At 42.4% G+C, this 24,209-nt stretch overlaps 1 protein-coding gene across 2 annotated transcripts in view; it reads left to right on the forward strand.

Annotated features, from left to right (window-relative positions):
* The window catches only part of LOC5575480 (F-box/LRR-repeat protein 16), a 163,652-nt gene that overhangs the window by 26,460 nt on the left and 112,983 nt on the right, over positions 1-24,209 (forward strand). The window lies entirely within an intron of this gene.

Genomic DNA, 24,209 nt, shown 5'->3' on the forward strand with positions numbered 1-24,209 from the left:
CCGTTCGGAAGCCATTTCGTGACATACAAACACCACTCCATTTTTATTTATATAGATAGAAGATATTCATTCTTTTTATGACGAATAAGCAGAGCCGAAGCGGTGTACCTGGAATCGTTATTAACGTTATAAAATATCCAAGAATTTAGCACCTACCATTCGGAAGATATAGTATTCAAGCATCTTCTCCGTGAATTTGAAAATATTCTATGGAGTTAATCAAAAGTTATCGTGATTTGAAGAGTTTGAGCTATTTTGGAAGGGATATGCACATTAGGGCGATTCAAATTTTAAAAATGTTTGAAAATCCAATCTCCCATATACTCCCTACCATACTTACCATAAAAATAGTGTTCTGTGAAATTTTCAGCTTTGTAGGTGGTGATTTAAAGGTGGCCCAAAGACAATGTAGGTTTATATGGAAATTACTATGGAGAAATTTCGAGATAAGTTCCAATCACGCTTGTACTGTAATGTAAGTAGAAAGTTATCATCCCATATTGAAAACTCATTCTTCAAACCTTAATGAAGGATGTTGCCGAAGAAACAAATCCGCTTTGAGCTAATTTTGTTTGGAATTTTTGTACATGTTTGCAGGGCTATAATCCCATTTTAAGCTAAATAATAGCAAACAAACTCATGAATATCTCTTCTGCTATCCGTCGGATTGAATTTCTCTCTTCAGCAAATTTCTTTATTATGGTTTGAAGAATGAGTTTTTACTATGGGATAATGAGCATATACTTACTTCACAGTACTAGCGTGTTTGAAACTTATCTCGAAATTTCTCCATAGTAATTTCCATATAAACCTACATTGTCTTTGGGCCACCTTTAAATCACAACCTAGAAAGCTGAAAATTTCACAGAACACTATTTTTTTGGTAAGGATGGTAAGGAACATATGAGAGATTGGATTCTCAAATATTTTTAAATTTTGAACCGCCCTAATGCACATGCGTCAAACTCTTCCCCACTGGTGCATCATTATTAATTTGTAAACCAACCTAGTAATAATCAGCTTTGAATTAAGCATTCAAAATTTATTATGCCCAAGCATCTTCTCTGTAAATTTAAAAACCTTTCATTTGAAATTTAAAAACCTTTCATTCATTTTTTTAATGACTCGTTGTTGCTCAGTCGAGGATGAATTATCAAGTGGTGAGATCGTTTTATGCTACTGTTTGAAATGGCCTAAATATGGTGGTTCACATTGTCGTGACAGAGGAGAGGATACGTTTATAGTGGTTCAGATATCAGTTAGTAGTCGATAATTGTCGATATAAACCTTGTTTCATATTTTGCAAAATATTTAAACACAACAAGCCTTATTTTTTGGTTTAGTTTTTCACTACAACAAGATCTTTGAATTGTTCGATACTATAAGTGTCGATTTTAGATACTGAGAGAAAACTTTTTGGATTGATATTTCATGATTCGCACCACGCAAAAATTTGGGAAGGTTCGTCATTAAACGTGTCGTCATATTGTATGTTCAGTCCAGTTTTGTACATAAGGATGGATTACTTGTTAAAAGGAGACATTGTTATTGCCTTTTTTTTGTTTGGTCGGGGGGTATAGTCAGTGCAAATGATGTGTTATTTCCAGACCACTCTCTCTTGTTATTGAGCATTTTGTTTAATTTTGTTTTCATGAATTGTGTAATATAACACGTTCTTCCCTATCTCAAATTGACATGTATACGAACGCAGTAAGTGCCGGTATTGCTTGGTTCAAAGAATAGTAATTCCAATACTTATACACTGATTGTGCAACTAATCCTCAGTAGCCTCAGTTTGTTCCTTGTGCAAGAATAGTTGCCCTTGTAATAACGGAGAAGCAGCTGGCGGTCAATTAACATATCGACATGAATTTGTTGCATATATTGATAATAAAAACATTGAACGAGCTTACTCCATATCCAAAATTTGCTTTATAATAGGTCCAAAACTTCAAAGTACCGTAATCCGGGGTAACATTGATCATTTTTTTTGAATGTTTCTTTGATATTTCGTTTGAAAATGCAAATGTTGCATTTTTTTTTATTTTTAAAACAAGTACGGCCACCCATAGCTTGAGACTATATACTGTATTTTGTTTATTGAAAGATTTAAGCATGTTAAAAAAAATGTTTAAGGCGATTTTTTGATTTAGCTGATATGGGGTAACATTGATCACCTATGTAAGCAACGTTCGGAAATACTTGTCGTTACTTACTTAAATCATGGCCCCTGAAGCCGAATATGAAGGCCAATCGCTTACAAATCATTTACTTTTTGAGTTATTTTAAAATTAACCTTCCGCGGATGTTAAGAAAAACAACTTAATAAGATACTGGGGTCATTATGACCCAGAAATGTATACCCCTATAAATCAGCGAAATATCAACCGAATAATGAAATTTATGCCGCATTCGAAAGATATACTCCTCAAGACTCTGATCAGTACCTGGAATACCGGTTCCGGAAACAGTGGCCACCGGGAATCGGCTACGAAGGGGACCATGTTGGCCACGTGGAATTTCAGTACACTCAGTCCAGAAATCTGCAGTCATCACCAAATTGTATGAGATTCAGGCCATATAGGAATGTACTGTCTTCAGCAAACTTGTTTCGGGGACCAAGAACTTCCACATGGCATACAATTTAGTTCAGAACTCGACCGCGACGTGGCGCTAGCGTCGATATGAACTTCCGGTAGGGGCTAATTATGCGATAACTCGAGATCGCGAGCACATAGAAGGATGCTGTCTTCGGCAAAGTTGCTCAGGAGGATAAGGACTTCCTCATGAGATACAATTTAGTTCAGAACTTGACCGCTGCGTGGCGCTAGCGTCGATATGAACTTCCGGTAGGGGCTAATTATGCGATAACTCGAGATTGCGAGCACATAAAAGGATGCTGTCTTCGGCAAACTTGCTCAGGAGGATAAGGACTTCCACATGAGATACAATTTAGTTCAGAACTCGACCGCTGCGTGGCGCAAGCATCGATATGAACTTCCGGTAGAGGCTAATTATGCGATAACACGAGATTGCGAGCACATAGAAGGATGCTGTCTTCGGCAAAGTTGCTCAGGAGGATAAGAACTTCCACATGAGATACAATTTAGTTCAGAACTCGACCGCTGCGTGGCGCTAGCATCGATATGAACTTCCGGTAGAGGCTAATTATGCGATAACTCGAGATTGCGAGCACATAGAAGGATGCTGTCTTCGGCAAAGTTGTTCAGGAGGATAAGGACTTCCACATGAGATACAATTTAGTTCAGAACTTGACCGCTGCGTGGCGCTAGCGTCGATATGAACTTCCGGTAGGGGCTAATTATGCAATAACTCGAGATTGCGAGCACATAGAAGGATGCTGTCTTCGGCAAAGTTGCTCAGGAGGATAAGAACTTCCACATGAGATACAATTTAGTTCAGAACTCGACCACTGCGTGGCGCTAGCATCGATATGAACTTCCGGTAGAGGCTAATTATGCGATAACTCGAGATTGCGAGCACATAGAAGGATGCTGTCTTCGGCATAGTTGCTCAGGAGGATAAGGACTTCCACATGAGATACAATTTAGCTCAGAACTCGACCGCGACGTGGCGCTAGCGTCGATATGAACTTCCGGTAGGGGCTAATTATGCGATAACTCGAGATTGCGAGCACATAGAAGGATGCTGTCTTCGGCAAAGTTGCTCAGGAGGATAAGCACTTCCACATGAGATACAATTTAGTTCAGAACTCGACCACTGCGTGGCGCTAGCATCGATATGAACTTCCGGTAGAGGCTAATTATGCGATAACTTGAGATTGCGAGCACATAGAAGGATGCTGTCTTCGGCAAAGTTGCTCAGGAGGATAAGGACTTCCACATGAGATACAATTTAGTTCAGAACTCGACCGCTGCGTGGCGCTAGCATCGATATGAACTTCCGGTGGAGGCTAATTATGCGATAACACGAGATTGCGAGCACATAGAAGGATGCTGTCTTCGGCAAAGTTGCTCAGGAGGATAAGAACTTCCACATGAGATACAATTTAGTTCAGAACTCGACCGCTGCGTGGCGCTAGCATCGATATGAACTTCCGGTAGAGGCTAGTTATGCGATAAACTTCGAGATTGCGAGCACATAGGTAAGGACCGCTGGTGGCTAGCGTCGTAGAACTTCCGGTATAGTGCGCTAAAGATGATAAGTGATTTCCATGAAGATACAATTTACGTTCAGGATACTTGAACCGCTGCAGTGGCCGCTAGCGTTCGATATGATACTTCCGTAGAGGCAATTAGATGCGGATCATTTAAGAATGTTAACGCTTTCAGATTTTGTTTATACGCATCCTGATTTTCTTACAATTTTGAAAACATAGATACTCACCACATTTTTGAAAATAATCAAGTGCGCACGTTTGTTCAACCCTATGGATCAGCGTGTGATTTTGCAACAGTTTTCGATTCCACCCTGCATTGGGATGCTTGTTTACAGAAACGTCAAATCAGGTGGCGCTCAAACGACCGTGATCCCGTCAGGGCGCCCAAACAGAGCGCCAACGAACTACTGAAAGTACTCAAACAAACGTTTTTAACCGGTTGGAACTGGCGCAATCGTCTGAATCAAGTTCACTGCCAACCGATCAGGTTTGGAAAATATTTTTTCCTCACATATTCAATATCAAACCACCCCTAACACAAATCTTATCCACCACAGTTCGTACCGCTAGTTCTGTAGAGGCTATTTTTGCGCAAATGCCTAAATCTATTGTTGATGTTGATCCGGAAATTTCGCTTGAAGCAGCAACAGCGCGCAAAAAATTTTGAGTGCCTGATCTCTCTGTTCTGCGACAGATTGAATAAGCCGAGATTCCGCCTAGACAGCAACAGCGCTCAAAATTTCCTTGCGGGCTGTTGCTGCTCTAGCGGTTATCTTCGCTATTCAATCCTCGTCGGCAGAAAACAGATATCAGGCATCTGCCGACTACAATCCTTGCGTTACAGAACCGTGTAGTGTCCGCCGGGTACGGTCATATTCGGCCGAAGCGGGAGGTGGTTACCCGGTGATTCAGAACCTTGAAGGAAGGGGAGGAAACCACGGAGCCCATTGATGATGAATGACATAAACAAAATCATCTGTCATGCCACTGATCTTAAATTCACCAAACGCGGTTGCAATACCATTGGGGAAAAAGGGGTCTTGCATTTTCGGGTGAAACAATTGCAGGGACCGAGGTGAACTAACGTGCGCAAGTTTTTCATCGTTTCTAATAGTAAAGGCTCCAAAACATATCGGTTCCTTAGGAAGTTTGCTTCAGTAAATTGTCAGAAATATATACACAATAAAATTTTTTACGGAAAATGGTTATTGCGAACAATAGAAATGCAGTCTCGCAAGTTGTCAGAGGATAAGACTGCAAATGAGATACAATTAGTTTAGAACTCGACACGCGTGCGCTAGCGTCGATATGGACTTTCGGTAGAATTACACAATATTGCCTGCATCAGAATGATGTCCTACTTCTTCAAATAGAGAATCAATTGAAGAAGATTAGAAACAAATGTTTCAATTTTTTCCTGTCTCGATCATGTCAGATCATTGTCTGCACTGGAAAACCGAGACTTGTCACTTTCAAACAAGGTTTAAATGTAACAGGACTAATAAGTTTCCTTTCATTACTCGAACATCCTGTTCTCTTCGTTTGAAGCAGTCAGGACTAGGGTTCACTGGTATATCTTTTCTCCATAACGCACCATGAAACTGTGACATACCCGCGTTATGGGTCATTTAGAAGGATGCTGTCTTCCACAAAGTTGCTCGACCACCCGGTGGATTTGACGTCGATTTGTATTTCCGATAGAGGTTAATTATTAGAGGGGGGTTTCACATTTTTTGAGCCCAAACACGACCCGTACCCGACTTACTTTATTTTTTTTTTTAAACCCGGACCCGACCCGTACTCAGACCTGACCCGAACTTGAATAAAAAAATCCGCTGTTCAAATCCAAATCTGACTCGAAACTAAAGCATTTTTTGTAAGAAAAGACCGAGTTTTAAAAATAGATAAATTCATCGTTTCTGATGCATAAGGAAGCTTTTTGGTTGTTACTATAACTCTTACTAAAATCCACCTAAATCCGAATTTTTACAAGCCCGATTCCGACGTACTCGAAAAAAATGTTCTAGCCTTTAAATCCGTCCCGAACCATTCGAGTCCGGGTTTGAAAACCCGAGACCCGACTTATAGAAGGATGCTGTCTGCGGTAAAATTGTTCGAGAGAATAAGGAATTAGTCATGAACATACGTTCAAAATTTAACCAGCATGTGGTGCTGGCGTCTATATGTATTTCCAGAAGGAACTCTTTTTTAAAGGTCTTATCTTCGGAAAAGTTGTTCAGTTTTTTTTTAATTCTGCGTAGTAAATTCCGCGTGACGCTCGTCAGCTAAATGGCTGAAGACGGTGTCCGTGTCCGTGTCTTTTAACTACACGATCCACGAAATATATGTTACGATATAAACTACAGTCGACTCTCTATAACTCGATATTCAAGGGACCATCGACTTATAGAATTATGGTATAATAGATTATACCGACACAAAATCGAAGGAACAAATTTTTGTATTTCCAATATTTTTATTATCATTTTTGTAAGAAAGCAGTATTATTTTGTTGATAGCATTTTACAAACTATTATTTGAAAACATTTTTCGAAGTGCTCGAAAAATCACGTTATTTTTACTGACAATAGTTTTTATCATTTTCATGTCATTACAACTTGTAAGTATTTATTCACCTTCAAACAAAAATTAGATCACGTTTCCCCAAAAAAGAAAAAAAATTAAAATAGATATCGAGTTATGGAGAGAAATTCACATCTCACGTAACATCAACTTGTGGAGATATCGAGTTACAGAAATATCGACTTATGGAGAGCACAATGTATGGAAATTGGAAGGAACCGGAAAATCCATCTAGCTATAGAGTATATCGGGTTATAGAATATCGAGTTGTGTAGTATATAATATAAAATAAGCTCTATGATATGATATGAACTATATTGTACTCACTTCTAAAATTCCAACAAGAGTTCAGATACAGATAACGTCATGAAGTTGCAAAAACAATTACTTCTAGTTTTCTTTAGAAGTTGTTGCAGTAACTGTGCACTTTATTTTTTAACTGGATCCGCAGGAATCTTATGACTTTATACCAGTAATTCCTTCTGGATTTCCTCCAAAAAGTTATCTAGATCTCAAGACGTAGTTCACATCGGAGTTATTCAAAGGATATAGTCCAGTAACCTTAAATGTTTTGTATGATGGATTCTACAGTTATTTACCGAGAGCTCATCCGATGGAATACAAACCCATGCCCTTCTGTCCTCATCCTCCCGAAATATCTCCAGACACTCTCCCAAAGATTTTTCCAGGAAATCTTTCGAAGATTCCTCCAAGTATTTTACCAGAAAATAATCCAAGCTATTCTGTACCTTAATCTACCTTCGTACCTTGATTTCTTCTGGGGTTCCCTAGGACTTTTGCCAGAGATTCTTTCAGGAAGAACTTTTGTTTGCCATGCATGGAATAGCTTCCTCCAGGGAGTTGACATGGAATATTTACAAGGATTCCTACAAAAAAAATATGCATAAGGATTTTGTTAATGTTTAAATATTGATAAATTTAAGGAACTAGCATTATACCACTCACCTCTAAACGCATACCTCATTGTATTCCACACAAACACTCGTTAGCGAATATGTACCCTCAACCTTCAACAATACAGCACTCTATAGTCAGTCGAATAAAGCATTTCAAATAGAACGCACGTGTTCTGTCTTTCTCGCGTCGTGTCGGTCGGTCATTCCGAATTTGCCCAAGTGCCAATTAGTGTCCCGTTTTTTCGCTACTTTCGCCGTCGTTTTTTCCTCCCTAAAGCTGCTCCGTTGTGATCATATCACAAGCCGTGATCCGAGCCAATCGCCGCGAGTGATCATTAGAATCGCAAACATTTTATGGTGCCGAAACCCGGGAACGTGCGTTGCATTGTGTCGCCATTGTTCTACGCCATTGTTCGAGGTTCCAGTTGACCGCCATTGTTGTACGGGTCGCGTTCAGCACGTGTTTCCCGTTTTAGTGTAGTACAGTGTTTCGTTCCCGTGGAAGAATACTGGCCAAGCCAGCTCATCGCTCCCGTTGGCTCCAGCAGCACCGGAGGAAAGCAGCATCGTAGGTGTACCCTTCCCAGCCACAGCAGTCAGCAACAGTAAAATCGGTGAGGTAGAGTAAGCCCCCGATAGCAGGTACGTGCCCATTCTTGTGGTGGTGATTGATTTTTAATTATGCCAGCGCCAAAGCTGAAGCTTTTACTCCGTCGTCGATCGAACATTTTGGGATCGGCGACGCTCATAAGCGATTTCAATAGAGCGTACGAGCCCGCTCATCAGGACCAAGTAGCCACACAGCTTGCGTTTCTCGATGAGTTGTGGCGTGATTTCCTTTCCACCCAAGAGGAAATCGAGATGTTGGAGGAAAGTGAAGAGCATTTCTCCACAGAGCGTCGAGATTTCCAACTGTCGTACCTCCAGTTGAAGGGGTCGTTGCAGAACAAACTTCCCGTAGCCCCTCCTGAACAGCCTCGCGCACCGTCTTCGGTATGCGCTCAGCCAATGACCAACGTTCGGCTGCCGGAAATCAAGATTCCGGTGTTCGGAGGAAAGATTGACGATTGGGTGCAATTTCGCGATCTTTTCGTCTCGTTGATTCACTCTAATCAACAATTGACGGCAGTGCAAAAGATGCACTATTTGCGAGCATCATTGACGGACGAGGCAGCTTGCATTATTTCCGCCCTTGATATTTCCGCCAATGATTACGAAGTTGCGTGGAATCTTCTGAAGGATCGGTACGAAAACCCGAACTTCCTTATCAAGCGACACATGTCGGCTCTATTGGCGATAAACCCATTGAAGAAAGAGTCCGCTGTAGGACTGTCGGAGCTGGCCGACAGCTTCGATCGCCATGTTCAGTTGCTCAGCAAACTAGAAACCGAAGAAGAACACTGGAACTCATTTCTTGTTGAGCGATTGAGCAGTTGCCTAGACTCAGGCTCACTGCGAGAGTGGGAAACCCATTTGGTTGATGACGAGCGCCCCACGTACAAGAAACTTCTCGAGTTCATCCACAAAAGATCGCGAATAATCAAAACCCTAACGCTCTCCCACCCTACCAATACCCAATCAGAACCAAAATCAACGAAGCCACGCTTCACGTCCCATGTCGCTTCTGAGAACGTGAAAAGGTGCCCACACTGCAAGCAAGCGCATCTTCTGTTTCAGTGCAGTGGTTTCCAAGCTCTCGTTCCCCAGCAACGGTTCGAATTCGTCAAGAAGCACGGGCTTTGTATAAACTGCTTGAAGGGTACACACCTGGCAAAGGATTGCTCCAGCGGTTCCTGCAAGCAATGCTCCAAGAAGCATCATTCTCTTCTGCACTTGCAGCCGATTTCGTCTGCTTCAGCTCCTAGTGCATCCGCAGCTGGTCCCAACCAACCCGCACCAGTTGTAGTTGGTCAATCCGCTGAAGCAATTGGGTCACCTTCGTACCAAATGTCGCAACGCGAAATAAGCTCCACCGTACGTCAACCGTCTTCCGGTGCCACACCACTCGCGACGTCGTCGTTTCGAACGTTTCCGCACTCGTATTCCGTCGGTATCGCCCCCTCCACTCCGTCGGTCGAATCTCTCGTCGAAATAAACTCGCCTCCCTCCACCTCCTGTCAAAGTGCTGAAGTGACTCGTAATTATCGCCAGAACACGGTTGTGCTTTCGACCGCTGTTATCAAAGTGAAAGATGCCGACAACAACTATCATTTCGCTAGAGCTCTGTTGGACAGTGGTTCCCAACCTAGCTTCATCAGTGAGTCGCTCTGCCAGAAACTCCGGTTAAAGCGTGTCAAACTCAACTCACCCGTCAGTGGAATTGGCCAGTCCACCGTGAACGTCCATTTCGGTGTAACTGTTTCGCTCGCTTCACGCTTCGGAGATCACCACTTCTCTCTGGACTGCCTGGTACTGCCAAAACTTACAGTATCGCTACCCAGTCATCACATCGACGTTTCTCGTTGGCAAATTCCTCGTAATCTTCCAATGGCGGATCCCCAGTTCAACATTAGCCAGAAGATTGATATCATTATCGGTGCTGAACTGTTCTTCACATTGCAAGTGCTTTGGGCAGAACACTGGCCGTGGGATGACCAACTGTCTGAAAAACACACCGCTTGGTGGACAATCTACCGTTCGGAGCTCAACCAACTACAGGCACTCTCCGTGCCACGCAGAGTCGTGCAAAACCGCAATTATAGTTTGCACTGCTTCTGCGACGCATCGAAAACAGCATATGGATGCTGCATCTACGTCGTTTCTCGTGATACATTAGGACAGCTTCACAGTCATCTACTGACTGCCAAGTCTCGTGTTGCTCCACTGCGTGGACAATCCATCCCTCGTCTGGAGCTTTGCGCCGCTCTTCTTGGCAGTCAACTTGCCGACAATCTTCGACATACAACAGATTTCGTAGAACCTCCAACGTTTTGGGTGGATTCTACCATTGTTCTTCACTGGATAAAATCTCAATCCAATGTCTGGAAGATTTTCGTGTCGAACCGGATCGCAGAGATCCAGCGCCTTACTAAGGGCTGCGAGTGGAGACACGTTCCATCGGAAATGAATCCAGCGGACCGTATTTCACGAGGAATGACGGCAAGTCAGATCTCGAAGGACGATTTGTGGTGGCATGGTCCGAGTTTTCTCAAAGATCCCGTTGACAGTTGGCCGGAGTGTTTGGTTTCGCCGCCGACCAATATCGAATTACAAGAAGAGGCTTGCCCAGTAGCTCTGCACAGCGCCATTGACGACTCAACACTGTTTGACCGTTATGCGGACCTCGCCAAGCTGATTCGTATCGTGGCACATTGCTACCGATTTTTCAACAACGCAAAACTCCCTCGGACTGAACGCACTGTCGGTTCACTCACCCCAGAGGAAGGTGAACATGCGCTCAAGATCCTCGTAAGACAGGTTCAGCTAGCATCTTTTCCTGCTGAAGTTCAGCAGTACAGTCGCAGCCAAGCAAATCCTTCAGCTGCAGAAATACCCACGTCGAAATCGCCACTCAAAGGTCTGAAGTTGTTCATCGATAAGTTTGGCTTGTTAAGGCTCTTCGGAAGATTATCAAACATGAAAGCATCCTTCGACACTCGCTTCCCCATACTCCTCCCCGCTGATCACCAGCTCAGTTGGCTTATCGCCCGATCATGCCACATCAGAACACTTCACGGCGGTCCAACCCTTACACTCGCCACTATGCGCCAGCGGTTTTGGCCAGTCCGGGGTCGGCGTCTAGCACGTAAAGTGGTACGTCTATGCGTAACCTGTTTCCGGTGTCAACCACGGCTAGCTCAGCAAGTTATGGCACCTCTACCCTCCGTTCGTGTATCACCAGCTAGACCGTTCATACACTCTGGGATGGATTACTGTGGGCCGTTTCTCGTACGTCCGTTAAGTGGTCGGGGCGCGTCGGTAAAAGTTTACGTCGCGTTATTCGTGTGTCTCGTGGTGAAGGCCGTGCATCTCGAAGTCGTCGCAGATCTGTCGTCCGCCGCCTGCATAAATGCCGTTAAACGCTTCGTGGCACGTCGTGGTCGGTTACTCGAACTACACTGCGACAACGCGACTGCTTTCGTCGGGGCAGATCGAGAACTTCGTACAATGCGGGAAGAATTTCGTCGTCAATTCCGATCAGAGGACTGGAACAACTTCTGTCAGGAGAGCGGAATCAAGTTTCGCTTCATCCCGGCGCGTTCACCGCACTTCGGCGGTATCTGGGAAGCTGGAATAAAGTCCTTCAAGCACCACTTCCGACGCATCATGGGCAACCGCTCATTCACCGTGGACCAGCTGCAGACCGTCGTTGCCCAAATCGAATCTGTCCTCAACTCCCGCCCTCTTTCTCCGCTTTCAGATTCTCCAGACGACTGCTCTGCTCTGACACCTGGGCATTTTCTTGTTGGTGAACCTCTCGTGGCAATCCCTGAACCCGACCTCTTCGATGTCAACCCGAATCGCCTGTCACGCTTGCAGGAGATGAAGAAATCCGTCCAAGACCTATGGCGTTGCTGGCAGCTAGACTACGTCAGTCAACTCCAGCAGAGAACAAAGTGGAAACGATCTCAACCAGATGTACGCGTTGGACAGTTGGTGGTCGTCAAGCAAGCAAATGCGCCCCCGCTACAATGGCCGTTGGGAAGAATTGTGGAAACCGTGACAGGGAAAGATGGAAGGGTCCGGGTGGTCGTGATCAGGACTGCCTCTGGACAGTACAAGCGAGCGATTACCGAAATCGCTATCCTGCCGTTAGCTCCAGATGACGACAATCCGCAGGACGACAACGGAGCCCAAGCAGATGATGGTTGAACCGGACGGCTTCAACGGCGGCCGGCATGTTAATGTTTAAATATTGATAAATTTAAGGAACTAGCATTATACCACTCACCTCTAAACGCATACCTCATTGTATTCCACACAAACACTCGTTAGCGAATATGTACCCTCAACCTTCAACAATACAGCACTCTATAGTCAGTCGAATAAAGCATTTCAAATAGAACGCACGTGTTCTGTCTTTCTCGCGTCGTGTCGGTCGGTCATTCCGAATTTGCCCAAGTGCCAATTAGTGTCCCGTTTTTTCGCTACTTTCGCCGTCGTTTTTTCCTCCCTAAAGCTGCTCCGTTGTGATCATATCACAAGCCGTGATCCGAGCCAATCGCCGCGAGTGATCATTAGAATCGCAAACAGATTTCTTCAGAGATTTCGCAAAGGTTTCCAGCAGAACGAAAAATCTACTTTTGGAACACCAATTCAAAATCGCCATGGTTAGGAATATTTGCACACACTTACATTCATTTTTCACTCTATTTTATTTTATTGAAATTATTTTGTTTTTTTTATTTGAAAGCAGGAGAGATAAGATATAGAAATGTGTGTATCATCACAGAAGAAACGATGAAATGATAACATACAATCAAAGCGATGTTTTATTATTATTTATATAGAAATTTGCACATTTGATAAATGTTACGGGAGTTTTTTTTTCGATTGAAATTACTAATTGATAAGTTATACAAATTGATTAATATTCATGAAAACCACTAATAACTTTAACACTTCACTTCTCTTTTGCAAAATCACATTATTTTACAAATTATACTTAATTATACGATATTTTTTATACACGTTTTGTACGGATATGTTCAATTGACTTCTGCAAAAAAAAATAGTTCAGTTCCTAACGTTATTCTTTTTTCCGTTCAACCTATGCAGAAAATAGGTCCCTGATAAAAGCAGAATGCGCACTTCATAACTTAGATGAATCAGCTCGAAATGATCATAATCTTTGAATCGGATAAAATAGATGAAACACTTTCTATTACATTCAAATATTTCCATCGAAGCAATCTGTTTGAATTCAAATGCAAAACAAAATATTCACTTCAAAGCCTGCATCGCGCAACTCAAATAGTTGAGGTGATGCTGGTGTTCAATAAGAGCAACAACAAGAACAGAGAGAAACATTGCTGCTTCAGCGAGTAGTGAAGCGGCTAATGCATATTAATGTCATATTTCCTTTTCAATCAGTTTTCTATTATTCATAGAAAATACCACATTGCTGTTTACTTACAGATGCCTTTTTATCAGATTCAAACTTCACTCCACAATCACTCTGAATACATATTTTCACACGCGGTTTAAGAAGCACTCGACACAAACACATTTCCTAGTGGACACTCCCACTTGCTATCGAATCCAGGCTCTCCAGGAAAAACGAAAATTTATTTAAAACTCCTGGCAGGATCGCCAAATGTGAAGCTCAGAATCGTTGTTGGCAAGCGGGAGCACCACGAAGAACCTTGCATTCCATTCTGAGGGGGCTCTTGCAAGAATTTCTCCAGCGATCCCTATAAGAACTCATGAAATAATTTCTTGTAAAATCCCCAATTGAATGATAGAATCTCTGGAATAATTCGTTATAGAATTCCTGGAGCGATCCCTGGAGGAAATCTTAGAAGTAAGTCCTAGAGGAATCTTGAGAAGACTACCAGCGGAATTTCTGGAGAATTCACTGTGGAAATATTTTAAGTAATCCTTGAAGAAGTGTTTCTTAGAGAAACCTCTGACATTCTGCAAAAATCTCTGTAGAGATCTTCTTGGAAGATTCCTTAGGGGAATCTCTTATTTTTTATTAGAGGAATGTCAGGAGAAATCGCTTGAAGAATCTTGGAAGAATCGCTGGAGAAGTGCTTGAAGTAATCTATGCAATAATTCCTGGAAAAGTTCCCTGAGGATGGATTAATTCCCGGAGAAATCTATCTGGAGTGAATTCTTCAGAGTTTTTGCAATTCCCTCACAGGTCTTTTTTATTGAATTCTTCGACGATCTGATTTTAAAATTATTTTCGGTACCGTCGTTGGGGGTGACAATGGGTCAAAAAGGGATATGTGCGATTTATTTTTTGAATAACTATCGCAATTGAACTCCAATAAACTTCAAATTTGGTGTGTATGTACTTTGATGGTAGATTAACAACTGTTCAAAAAATTAAAGACAAATATTTATTCACAGCGGCATCACAAGTGAATGAAAAATGACCCAATCTCATCCCATAGAGGGGGTGACATTGGGTCACTATAATTGAAATAAATTGTTTTTGAGAATATGATTTCAAAACCATTCACAACTGAAAAATATTGATAAAAAACGATGCAAACAAGACAAAAAGATATCTAAGATGTTTCACAAGTATGATAAACCCACTTAAAAGAAAAATTATACAGAAAATTTAAGAGCTATGAGAAAAAATACGTAAACCCAACATTTATCGTCAAGTTTACATAAATTTTCTTGGTTTTTTCCTCAAATTGTCTTCAAAGTCTCATCCCCATTGCTATAAGGCCCATTCAGTTTCCCCAAAGGTGTACTGAAACAGTGATTAATTTAAACCTCGCAAATAGTTATATTTCGGTGCGACATTCCACGATCAATAAATTTCAGACAGAAGTTGACGTCATAATCCCAGTATTTCAGCGATCCAACTCATTTGTACTTCCGTGAGATGTTTCTATTATATAAAAATACTGATAAATAATCAAATTTAGAAAAAAACACCCTTTTGATAAAAACACAGTTGCTGGTTTGAAAAGTTGTCAAAATGCGTTGTATTTTTATTCAATGCACGGAATACTCAAGTAGACTTGTTTGATGTTTCAGAGATGCTATATATAGAAAGAATAAACACATCTTAATGAAAAAAGAGAACAACCGGTACCGTAAAATGTCAAAAAAGTGGATTTGGAATTTCATTTACTATCGTTCTTGCTTGACCCAATGTCACCCCCATTTTCAATGTTTTAGACATCGTACCGAAAAAAAATATTTTTTTGTGGGAAAATCAAACAGATTCCGGAAAATACCTGTGATGTGTAATAAAAAGACTTTCAACATTCTACTAATACAACGATAGAGGCTAGAGTACATGCGTGATACTTTGTACAGGAGAAATTTAATGTTGTAAATTTTATCTGGTTTCAACATGCAAGTTTATTGATGTAGTAAACAAAAACTACTATTCCTAAAAATGTATATTGTTATGAATTATGTGTAATAATATGTTCCCTAACATATGAATTATAAATTTTAGTAATATCAGCGTTACTAGCTGAAATATTTCACAAAACATATTTTTCCGTTTTGACCCAATCTCACCCCCTAGACCCATTGTCACCCCCATCGACGGTATTTCTCAAGTTATTATTTTTGGATTTGACGGAATAATAGTCTGATTTTTTCTAAAGGATAATTTTGAATTTTCTCAAGAGGAATTTTCAAAAACACTTCAGAGTACTTTTTAATAATGCGTCCCAATGAAGCTATTTTTGGAATTCCTCCAGCTGTTTTTTCTAGTATTAGTCCATAAGATATTTCCAACATTCGTTCGAGTTGATGTATGAATTCCTCCACGGTCATTTATTCAATCTAATTTGATTCTTCTAATCCTTTATTATAGAATTCTACGAGAAATTTGGATTTTTGGGATTTTTTCATTGGTGTTTGCGAAATTGCTTAATTTTTTTACAAACCTTTTTTCAAGATAATCTGACGAAATTTTTCTGAGTTCTTCCTGCCAAAATTGTTATCATACAAAACCTTTATGCAAATTCTTGTTGAAATTTCTGCAGAAGCTGATTCAAAAGAAATGTCCAGAAGTTAACGGAGAAGAATGTTTTATTTTGGCGTTACTATCCTGTTAATTATTATAACTTACGCAAAAAATAACTGATTCTGGATCAAATCAACTACTTCAGCACTAAATTTTACTTAAAATCAAATTCACGCACTCTATTGATTTTACAGTAATACCTCCATGAGTCGATGTTCCATGACTCGATATCGACTCATGGGACCATAGTAAAAACAAACTTTCATGGTTACTATGATGGTCCCTAGAAGCAGCTTTCCAAAGGAATGCTGTTCCATGACTCGATATTTCCATGAGTCGATGGTCCCTTCAATATCAACTCATGGAGGTTTCACTGTACTATAAATTTTAAATTATCTCAATAATAATATTGATAATTATCACTATCCGAACACATTCACATCTTTATACTTCAAGTCATGCTCGCAAATCTACTTACTCTAACTTGCGAAGAATAGTGTAGGTGATTAGATAATCACAACTCAAGCAGAAGATTACGTTCAAATTAAAGTTTATGACGTGCACTTTTTTAAGTGGGGGTAAGAAAATGTAGGAAGTTTCTTATGAAATGTGCTAAAGAGTTTCTTTCGGAATTCTATCTCTTATTTTTTCTAGGGATACGCCACAGAATTTTTTTTCGGGGAAATCCTTATAAATTATTTCCTAGGAGAGACACCTCCAGTTCTACTCAAGGCGTAATTTTATCAATTTATTTATTTATCCAATGATTTTAAAAATTACTCCTTAAATTACTGTTTAGTTCATTTTGGAGTTTTCAGCAATTTATTTCTTTGTTTACATTGAAAATTAGCCACGTAGTGGTCGTGTTCTAAACTAAATTGTGTCTTATGTGGAAGTCCTTATCCTCCTGAGCAACTTTGCCGAAGACTGCATCTTTCTATGTGTTCGCATTCTTGTATTATCGCATTAGCCCCTACCGGAAGGCCACATCAACGTTAGCGACACGCGATGGTCGAGTTCTGAACTAAATTGTTTCTTATAAGGAAGTCCTTATCCTCATCAACAACTTTGCCGAAGACTGCATCTTTCTATGTGCTCGCAATCTCGAGTTATCGCATAATTAGCTCCTACCGGAAGTTCATATCGATGCTAGCGCCACGCAGCGGTTGAGTTCTGAACTAAATTGTATCTCATGAGGAAGTCCTTATCATCCTGAGCAACTTTGTCGAATACAGCATCCTTCTATGTGCTCGCAATCTCGTGTTATTGCATAATTAGCCCTTACCGAAAGTCCATATCGACGCTAGCGGCACGCGGTGGTCGAGTTCTGAACTAAATTTTATCTCATGAGGAAGTGCTTATCATCCTGAGCAACTTTGTCGAAGACAGCATCCTTCTATGTGCTCGCAATCTCGAGTTATCGCATAATTAGCCCCTACCGGAAGTTCATAGCAACGCCAACGCCACGCAGCGGTCGAGCTCTGAACTAAATTGTATCTCATGTGGAAGTCCTTATCATCCTGAGCAACTTTGTCGAAGACAGCATCCTTCTATGTGCTCGCAATCTCGTGTTATTGCATAATTAGCCCTTACCGAAAGTCCATATCGACGCTAGCGGCACGCGGTGGTCGAGCTCTGAACTAAATTTTATCTCATGAGGAAGTGCTTATCATCCTGAGCAACTTTGTCGAAGACAGCATCCTTCTATGTGCTCGCAATCTCGAGTTATCGCATAATTAGCCCCTACCGGAAGTTCATAGCAACGCCAACGCCACGCAGCGGTCGAGCTCTGAATTAAATTGTATCTCATGTGGAAGTCTTTATCCTCCTGAGCAACTTTGTCCAAGACAGCATCCTTCTATGTGCTCTCAATCTCGTGTTATCGCATAATTAGCCCTTACCGAAAGTTCATATCGACGCTAGTGCCACGCGGTGGTCGAGTTCTGAACTAAATTGTATCTTATGTGGAAGTCCTTATCCTCCTGAACAACTTTGCCGAAGACTGCATCTTTCTATGTGCTCGCAATCTCGAGTTATCGCATAATTAGCTCCTACCGGAAGTTCATATCGACGCTAGCGCCACGCAGCGGTCGAGTTCTGAACTAAATTGTATCTCATGAGGAAGTGCTTATCATCCTGAGCAACTTTGTCGAAGACAGCATCCTTCTATGTGCTCGCAATCTCGAGTTATCGCATAATTAGCCCCTACCGGAAGTTCATAGCAACGCCAACGCCACGCGGTGGTCGAGCTCTGAACTAAATTGTATCTCATGTGGAAGTCCTTATCATCCTGAGCAACTTTGTCGAAGACAGCATCCTTCTATGTGCTCGCAATATCGTGTTATTGCATAATCAGCCCTTACCGAAAGTCCATATCGACGCTAGCGCCACGCAGCGGTCGAGTTCTGAACTAAATTGTATCTCATGAGGAAGTGCTTATCATCCTGAGCAACTTTGTCGAAGACAGCATCCTTCTATGTGCTCGCAATCTCGAGTTATCGCATAATTAGCCCCTACCGGAAGTTCATAGCAACGCCAACGCCACGCAGCGGTCGAGCTCTGAATTAAATTGTATCTCATGTGGAAGTCTTTATCCTCCTGAGCAACTTTGTCCAAGACAGCATCCTTCTATGTGCTCTCAATCTCGTGTTATCGCATAATTAGCCCTTACCGAAAGTTCATATCGACGCTAGTGCCACGCGGTGGTCGAGTTCTGAACTAAATTTTATCTTATGTGGAAATCCTTATCCTCATGAACAACTTTGCCGAAGACTGCATCTTTCTATGTGCTCACAATCTCGAGTTATCGCATAATTAGCTCCTACCGGAAGTTCATATCGACGCTAGCGCCACGCAGCGGTCGAGTTCTGAACTAAATTGTATCTCATGAGGAAGTGCTTATCATCCTGAGCAACTTTGTCGAAGACAGCATCCTTCTATGTGCTCGCAATCTCGAGTTATCGCATAATTAGCCCCTACCGGAAGTTCATAGCAACGCTAACGCCACGCAGCGGTCGAGCTCTGAATTAAATTGTATCTCATGTGGAAGTCTTTATCCTCCTGAGCAACTTTGTCCAAGACAGCATCCTTCTATGTGCTCTCAATCTCGAGTTATCGCATAATTAGCCCTTACCGAAAGTTCATATCGACGCTAGTGCCACGCGGTGGTCGAGTTCTGAACTAAATTGTATCTTATGTGGAAGTCCTTATCCTCATGAACAACTTTGCCGAAGACTGCATCCTTCTATGTGCTCGCAATCTCGAGTTATCGCATAATTAGCTCCTACCGGAAGTTCATATCGACGCTAGCGCCACGCAGCGGTCGAGTTCTGAACTAAATTGTATCTCATGAGGAAGTGCTTATCATCCTGAGCAACTTTGTCGAAGACAGCATCCTTCTATGTGCTCGCAATCTCGAGTTATCGCATAATTAGCCCCTACCGGAAGTTCATAGCAACGCAAACGCCACGCAGCGGTCGAGCTCTGAACTAAATTGTATCTCATGTGGAAGTCTTTATCCTCCTGAGCAACTTTGTCCAAGACAGCATCCTTCTATGTGCTCTCAATCTCGTGTTATCGCATAATTAGCCCTTACCGAAAGTTCATATCGACGCTAGTGCCACGCGATGGTCGAATTCTGAACTAAATTGTATCCCATGTGGACGTGCTTATCCTCCTGAGCAACTTTGCCGAAGACAGCATCCTTCTATGTGCTCGCAATCTCGAGTTATCGCATAATAAGCCCCTACCGGAAGTTCATATCGACGCTAACGCCACGCAGCGGTCGAGTTCTGAGCTAAATTGTATCTCATGTGGAAGTTCTTATCCTCCTGAGCAACTTTGCCGAAGACAGCATCCTTCTATGTGTTCGCATTCTCGAGTTATCGCATAATTAGCCTCTACCGGAAGTTCGTATCGACGCTAGCGCCACACGATGGTCGAGTTCTGAACTAAATTGTATCTCATGAGGAAGTGCTTATCCTCCTGAGCAACTTTGCCGAAGACAGCATCCTTCTATGTGCTCGCAATCTCGAGTTATCGCATAATAAGCCTCTACCGGAAGTTCATATCGACGCTAACGCCACGCAGCGGTCGAGTTCTGAGCTAAATTGTATCTCATGTGGAAGTTCTTATCCTCCTGAGCAACTTTGTCGAAAACAGCATCCTTCTATGTGCTCGCAGATTCGATTTCCGAAGAAGTCACCGAAATAAAGCAATAACCGCTGTGGAGATCAACAAGCATTTCAATGTCATTTTGCGCAAGAAAAATTTTCACTTCATGAAAGACCCCAAAAATGTAACATTATTCTGAAGATTTATACGGCCATACACGTTCATCAGTATCTAGATTGAACACAGTAAGAGACTAATCAGAGGCAGTTTATGTATTGTTTATGTAGTTTATTGAAACAGGTGCTTCGAGAAGCCCAAGCAGGACAGTTCGGTTTTGCGTCGTCCGATTGATTTAGCTGACGGATTCGCGCGTTTTCGTTGCCGGAGAATTTTTTCCCCCTGTTTTGGAGCGTCTTGCTGGGTAGTGCTTCGAGAAGCCCAAGCAGGACAGTTCGGTTTTGCGTCGTCCGATTGATTTAGCTGACGGATTCGCGCGTTTTCGTTGCCGGAGAATTTTTTTCCCCCTGTTTTGGAGCGTCTTGCTGGGTAGTGCTTTGTGAAGCCCAAGCAGGACAGTTCGGTTTTGCGTCGTCCGATTGATTTAGCTGACGGATTCGCGCGTTTTCGTTGCCGGAGAATTTTTTCCCCCTGTTTTGGAGCGTCTTGCTGGGTAGTGCTTCGAGAAGCCCAAGCAGGACAGTTCGGTTTTGCGTCGTCCGATTGATTTAGCTGACGGATTCGCGCGTTTTCGTTGCCGGAGAATTTTTTCCCCCTGTTTTGGAGCGTCTTGCTGGGTAGTGCTTCGAGAAGCCCAAGCAGGACAGTTCGGTTTTGCGTCGTCCGATTGATTTAGCTGACGGATTCGCGCGTTTTCGTTGCCGGAGAATTTTTTTCCCCCTGTTTTGGAGCGTCTTGCTGGGTAGTGCTTTGTGAAGCCCAAGCAGGACAGTTCGGTTTTGCGTCGTCCGATTGATTTAGCTGACGGATTCGCGCGTTTTCGTTGCCGGAGAATTTTTTTCCCCCTGTTTTGGAGCGTCTTGCTGGGTAGTGCTTTGTGAAGCCCAAGCAGGACAGTTCGGTTTTGCGTCGTCCGATTGATTTAGCTGACGGATTCGCGCGTTTTCGTCGCCGGTGAATTTTTTTTTTCTTCCCTGTTTTGGAGCGTCTTGCTGGGTAGTGCTTTGTGAAGCCCAAGCAGGACAGTTCGGTTTTGCGTCGTCCGATTGATTTAGCTGACGGATTCGCGCGTTTTCGTTGCCGGAGAATTTTTTTCCCCCTGTTTTGGAGCGTCTTGCTGGGTAGTGCTTTGTGAAGCCCAAGCAGGACAGTTCGGTTTTGCGTCGTCCGATTGATTTAGCTGACGGATTCGCGCGTTTTCGTTGCCGGAGAATTTTTTCCCCCTGTTTTGGAGCGTCTTGCTGGGTAGTGCTTCGAGAAGCCCAAGCAGGACGGTTCGGTTTTGCGTCGTCCGATAGAGTTTGTTGACGGTTTCGCGCGTGTTTTCGTCGCCGGAGATTTTTTTTTTTTTTTTTCCCTTTGTTTTGGAGCGTCTTGCTGGGTACGTATTTGGGAAGGCCCAAGCAAGACGGTTTATTTTCGGGACGCCAAGAAGTTTTGCTGTCAGTGTCAGTTTTGTGTTCAGTCGAGAATGGATGGCCAACTGGTGAGTTCGTTTCATGCTTATGATAACACATATTTTCTTGAAAGCGTAACTTTTATGTAATATTAAAACAAACTTTGTATGGTTTGTCACTATAGGTGTCGGCATTATGCTTTTTTCTTATACAATTTGAATATACATATATTTTTCTCTTTTTGACATTATTAAAAATTATCCTTTGAATTGTTCGACATTGTGAATGTTGACGTATTTTCTAAAACTTCTACCATATCGAGACAAAATGCACAGTAATACTCATATGTAATTTTCAAACAAACTATGTATGGTTCGTCACTACAAGTGTCGGCATTATTCCTGTTTCATATAAGTTAAAATATATACATGTAATTTTCAGTTTTCGTCATTAATAAAAACGTCTTTTGAATTGTTCGACATTATAGATGTTGACGTAATTTTTCCAAAAACTTCTCGAGACAAAAATACAAAACTAGCTTTAAATACAAGTCGTATATTTCCCCCTTGTCCATGGATCGCATCACCGACCAGAGGTGACTCCCAGATCTTTTCCTTCCTCACTAATAAACACCCTTCCCGTGGTGATTGTGGAGATGCAGAGGTATTCTCGGTCTCTAGAAGCAACAATCATTACACCCTAACATTCCTTCCCCATCCCAACTGACTGTAAGGACTTGGCCGGCGCCGTTATTGATCAATAATATTAGATCTGCTAAAATTGCACTTCGAGAGTAAGCGGAAACTCCCATCCCTTATTCATTTGGATCGTAGTGCAATTCTTACCAGTTCCGATCAATCACGGAGTAGCAACCATTGACATGTACAGTCAGTTTATGCTATGCTATGCTATGCTAACAGCATCCTTCTATGTGCTCGCAATCTCGTGTTATCGCATAATTAGCCCTTACCGAAAGTCCATATCGACGCTATCGCCACGCAGCGGTCGAGTTCTGAACTAAATTGTAACTCATGAGGAAGTGCTTATCCTCCTGAGCAACTTTGCCCAAGACAGCATCCTTCTATGTGTTCGCAATCTCGAGTTATCGCATAATTAGCCTCTACCGGAAGTTCATATCGACGCTAGCGCCACGCGGTGGTCGAGTTCTGAACTAAATTGTATCTCATGAGGAAGTGCTTATCCTCCTGAGCAACTTTGCCGAAGACAGCATCCTTCTATGTGCTCGCGATCTCGAGTTATCGCATAATTGGCCTCTACCGGAAGTTCATATCGACACTAGCGCCACGCGGTGGTCGAGTTCTGAACTAAATTGTATCTCATGTGAAAGTCCTTATCCTCCTGAGCAACTTTGCCGAAGACAGCATCCTTCTATGTGCTCGCGATCTCGAGTTATCGCATAATTGGCCTCTACCGGAAGTTCATATCGACACTAGCGCCACGCGGTGGTCGAGTTCTGAACTAAATTGTATCTCATGTGGAAGTCCTTATCCTCCTGAGCAACTTTGCCGAAGACAGCATCCTTCTATGTGCTCGCGATCTCGAGTTATCGCATAATTAGCCCCTACCGGAAGTTCATATCGACGCTAGCACCACGTCGCGGTCGAGTTCTGAACTAAATTGTATCTCATGTGGAAGTCCTTATCCTCCTGAGCAACTTTGCCGAAGACAGCATCCTTCTATGTGCTCGCGATCTCGAGTTATCGCATAATTGGCCTCTACCGGAAGTTCATATCGACACTAGCGCCACGCGGTGGTCGAGTTCTGAACTAAATTGTATCTCATGTGAAAGTCCTTATCCTCCTGAGCAACTTTGCCGAAGACAGCATCCTTCTATGTGCTCGCGATCTCGAGTTATCGCATAATTAGCCCCTACCGGAAGTTCATATCGACGCTAGCGCCACGTCGCGGTCGAGTTCTGAACTAAATTGTATCTCATGTGGAAGTCCTTATCCTCCTGAGCAACTTTGCCGAAGACAGCATCCTTCTATGTGCTCGCGATCTCGAGTTATCGCATAATTAGCCCCTACCGGAAGTTCATATCGACGCTAGCGCCACGTCGCGGTCGAGTTCTGAACTAAATTGTATGCCATGTGGAAGTTCTTGGTCCCCGAAACAAGTTTGCTGAAGACAGTACATTCCTATATGGCCTGAATCTCATACAATTTGGTGATGACTGCAGATTTCTGGACTGAGTGTACTGAAATTCCACGTGGCCAACATGGTCCCCTTCGTAGCCGATTCCCGGTGGC

Source organism: Aedes aegypti, chromosome 3 (genome assembly GCF_002204515.2).
Source record: "Aedes aegypti strain LVP_AGWG chromosome 3, AaegL5.0 Primary Assembly, whole genome shotgun sequence".
In the NCBI taxonomy this organism is placed as follows: domain Eukaryota; kingdom Metazoa; phylum Arthropoda; class Insecta; order Diptera; family Culicidae; genus Aedes; species Aedes aegypti.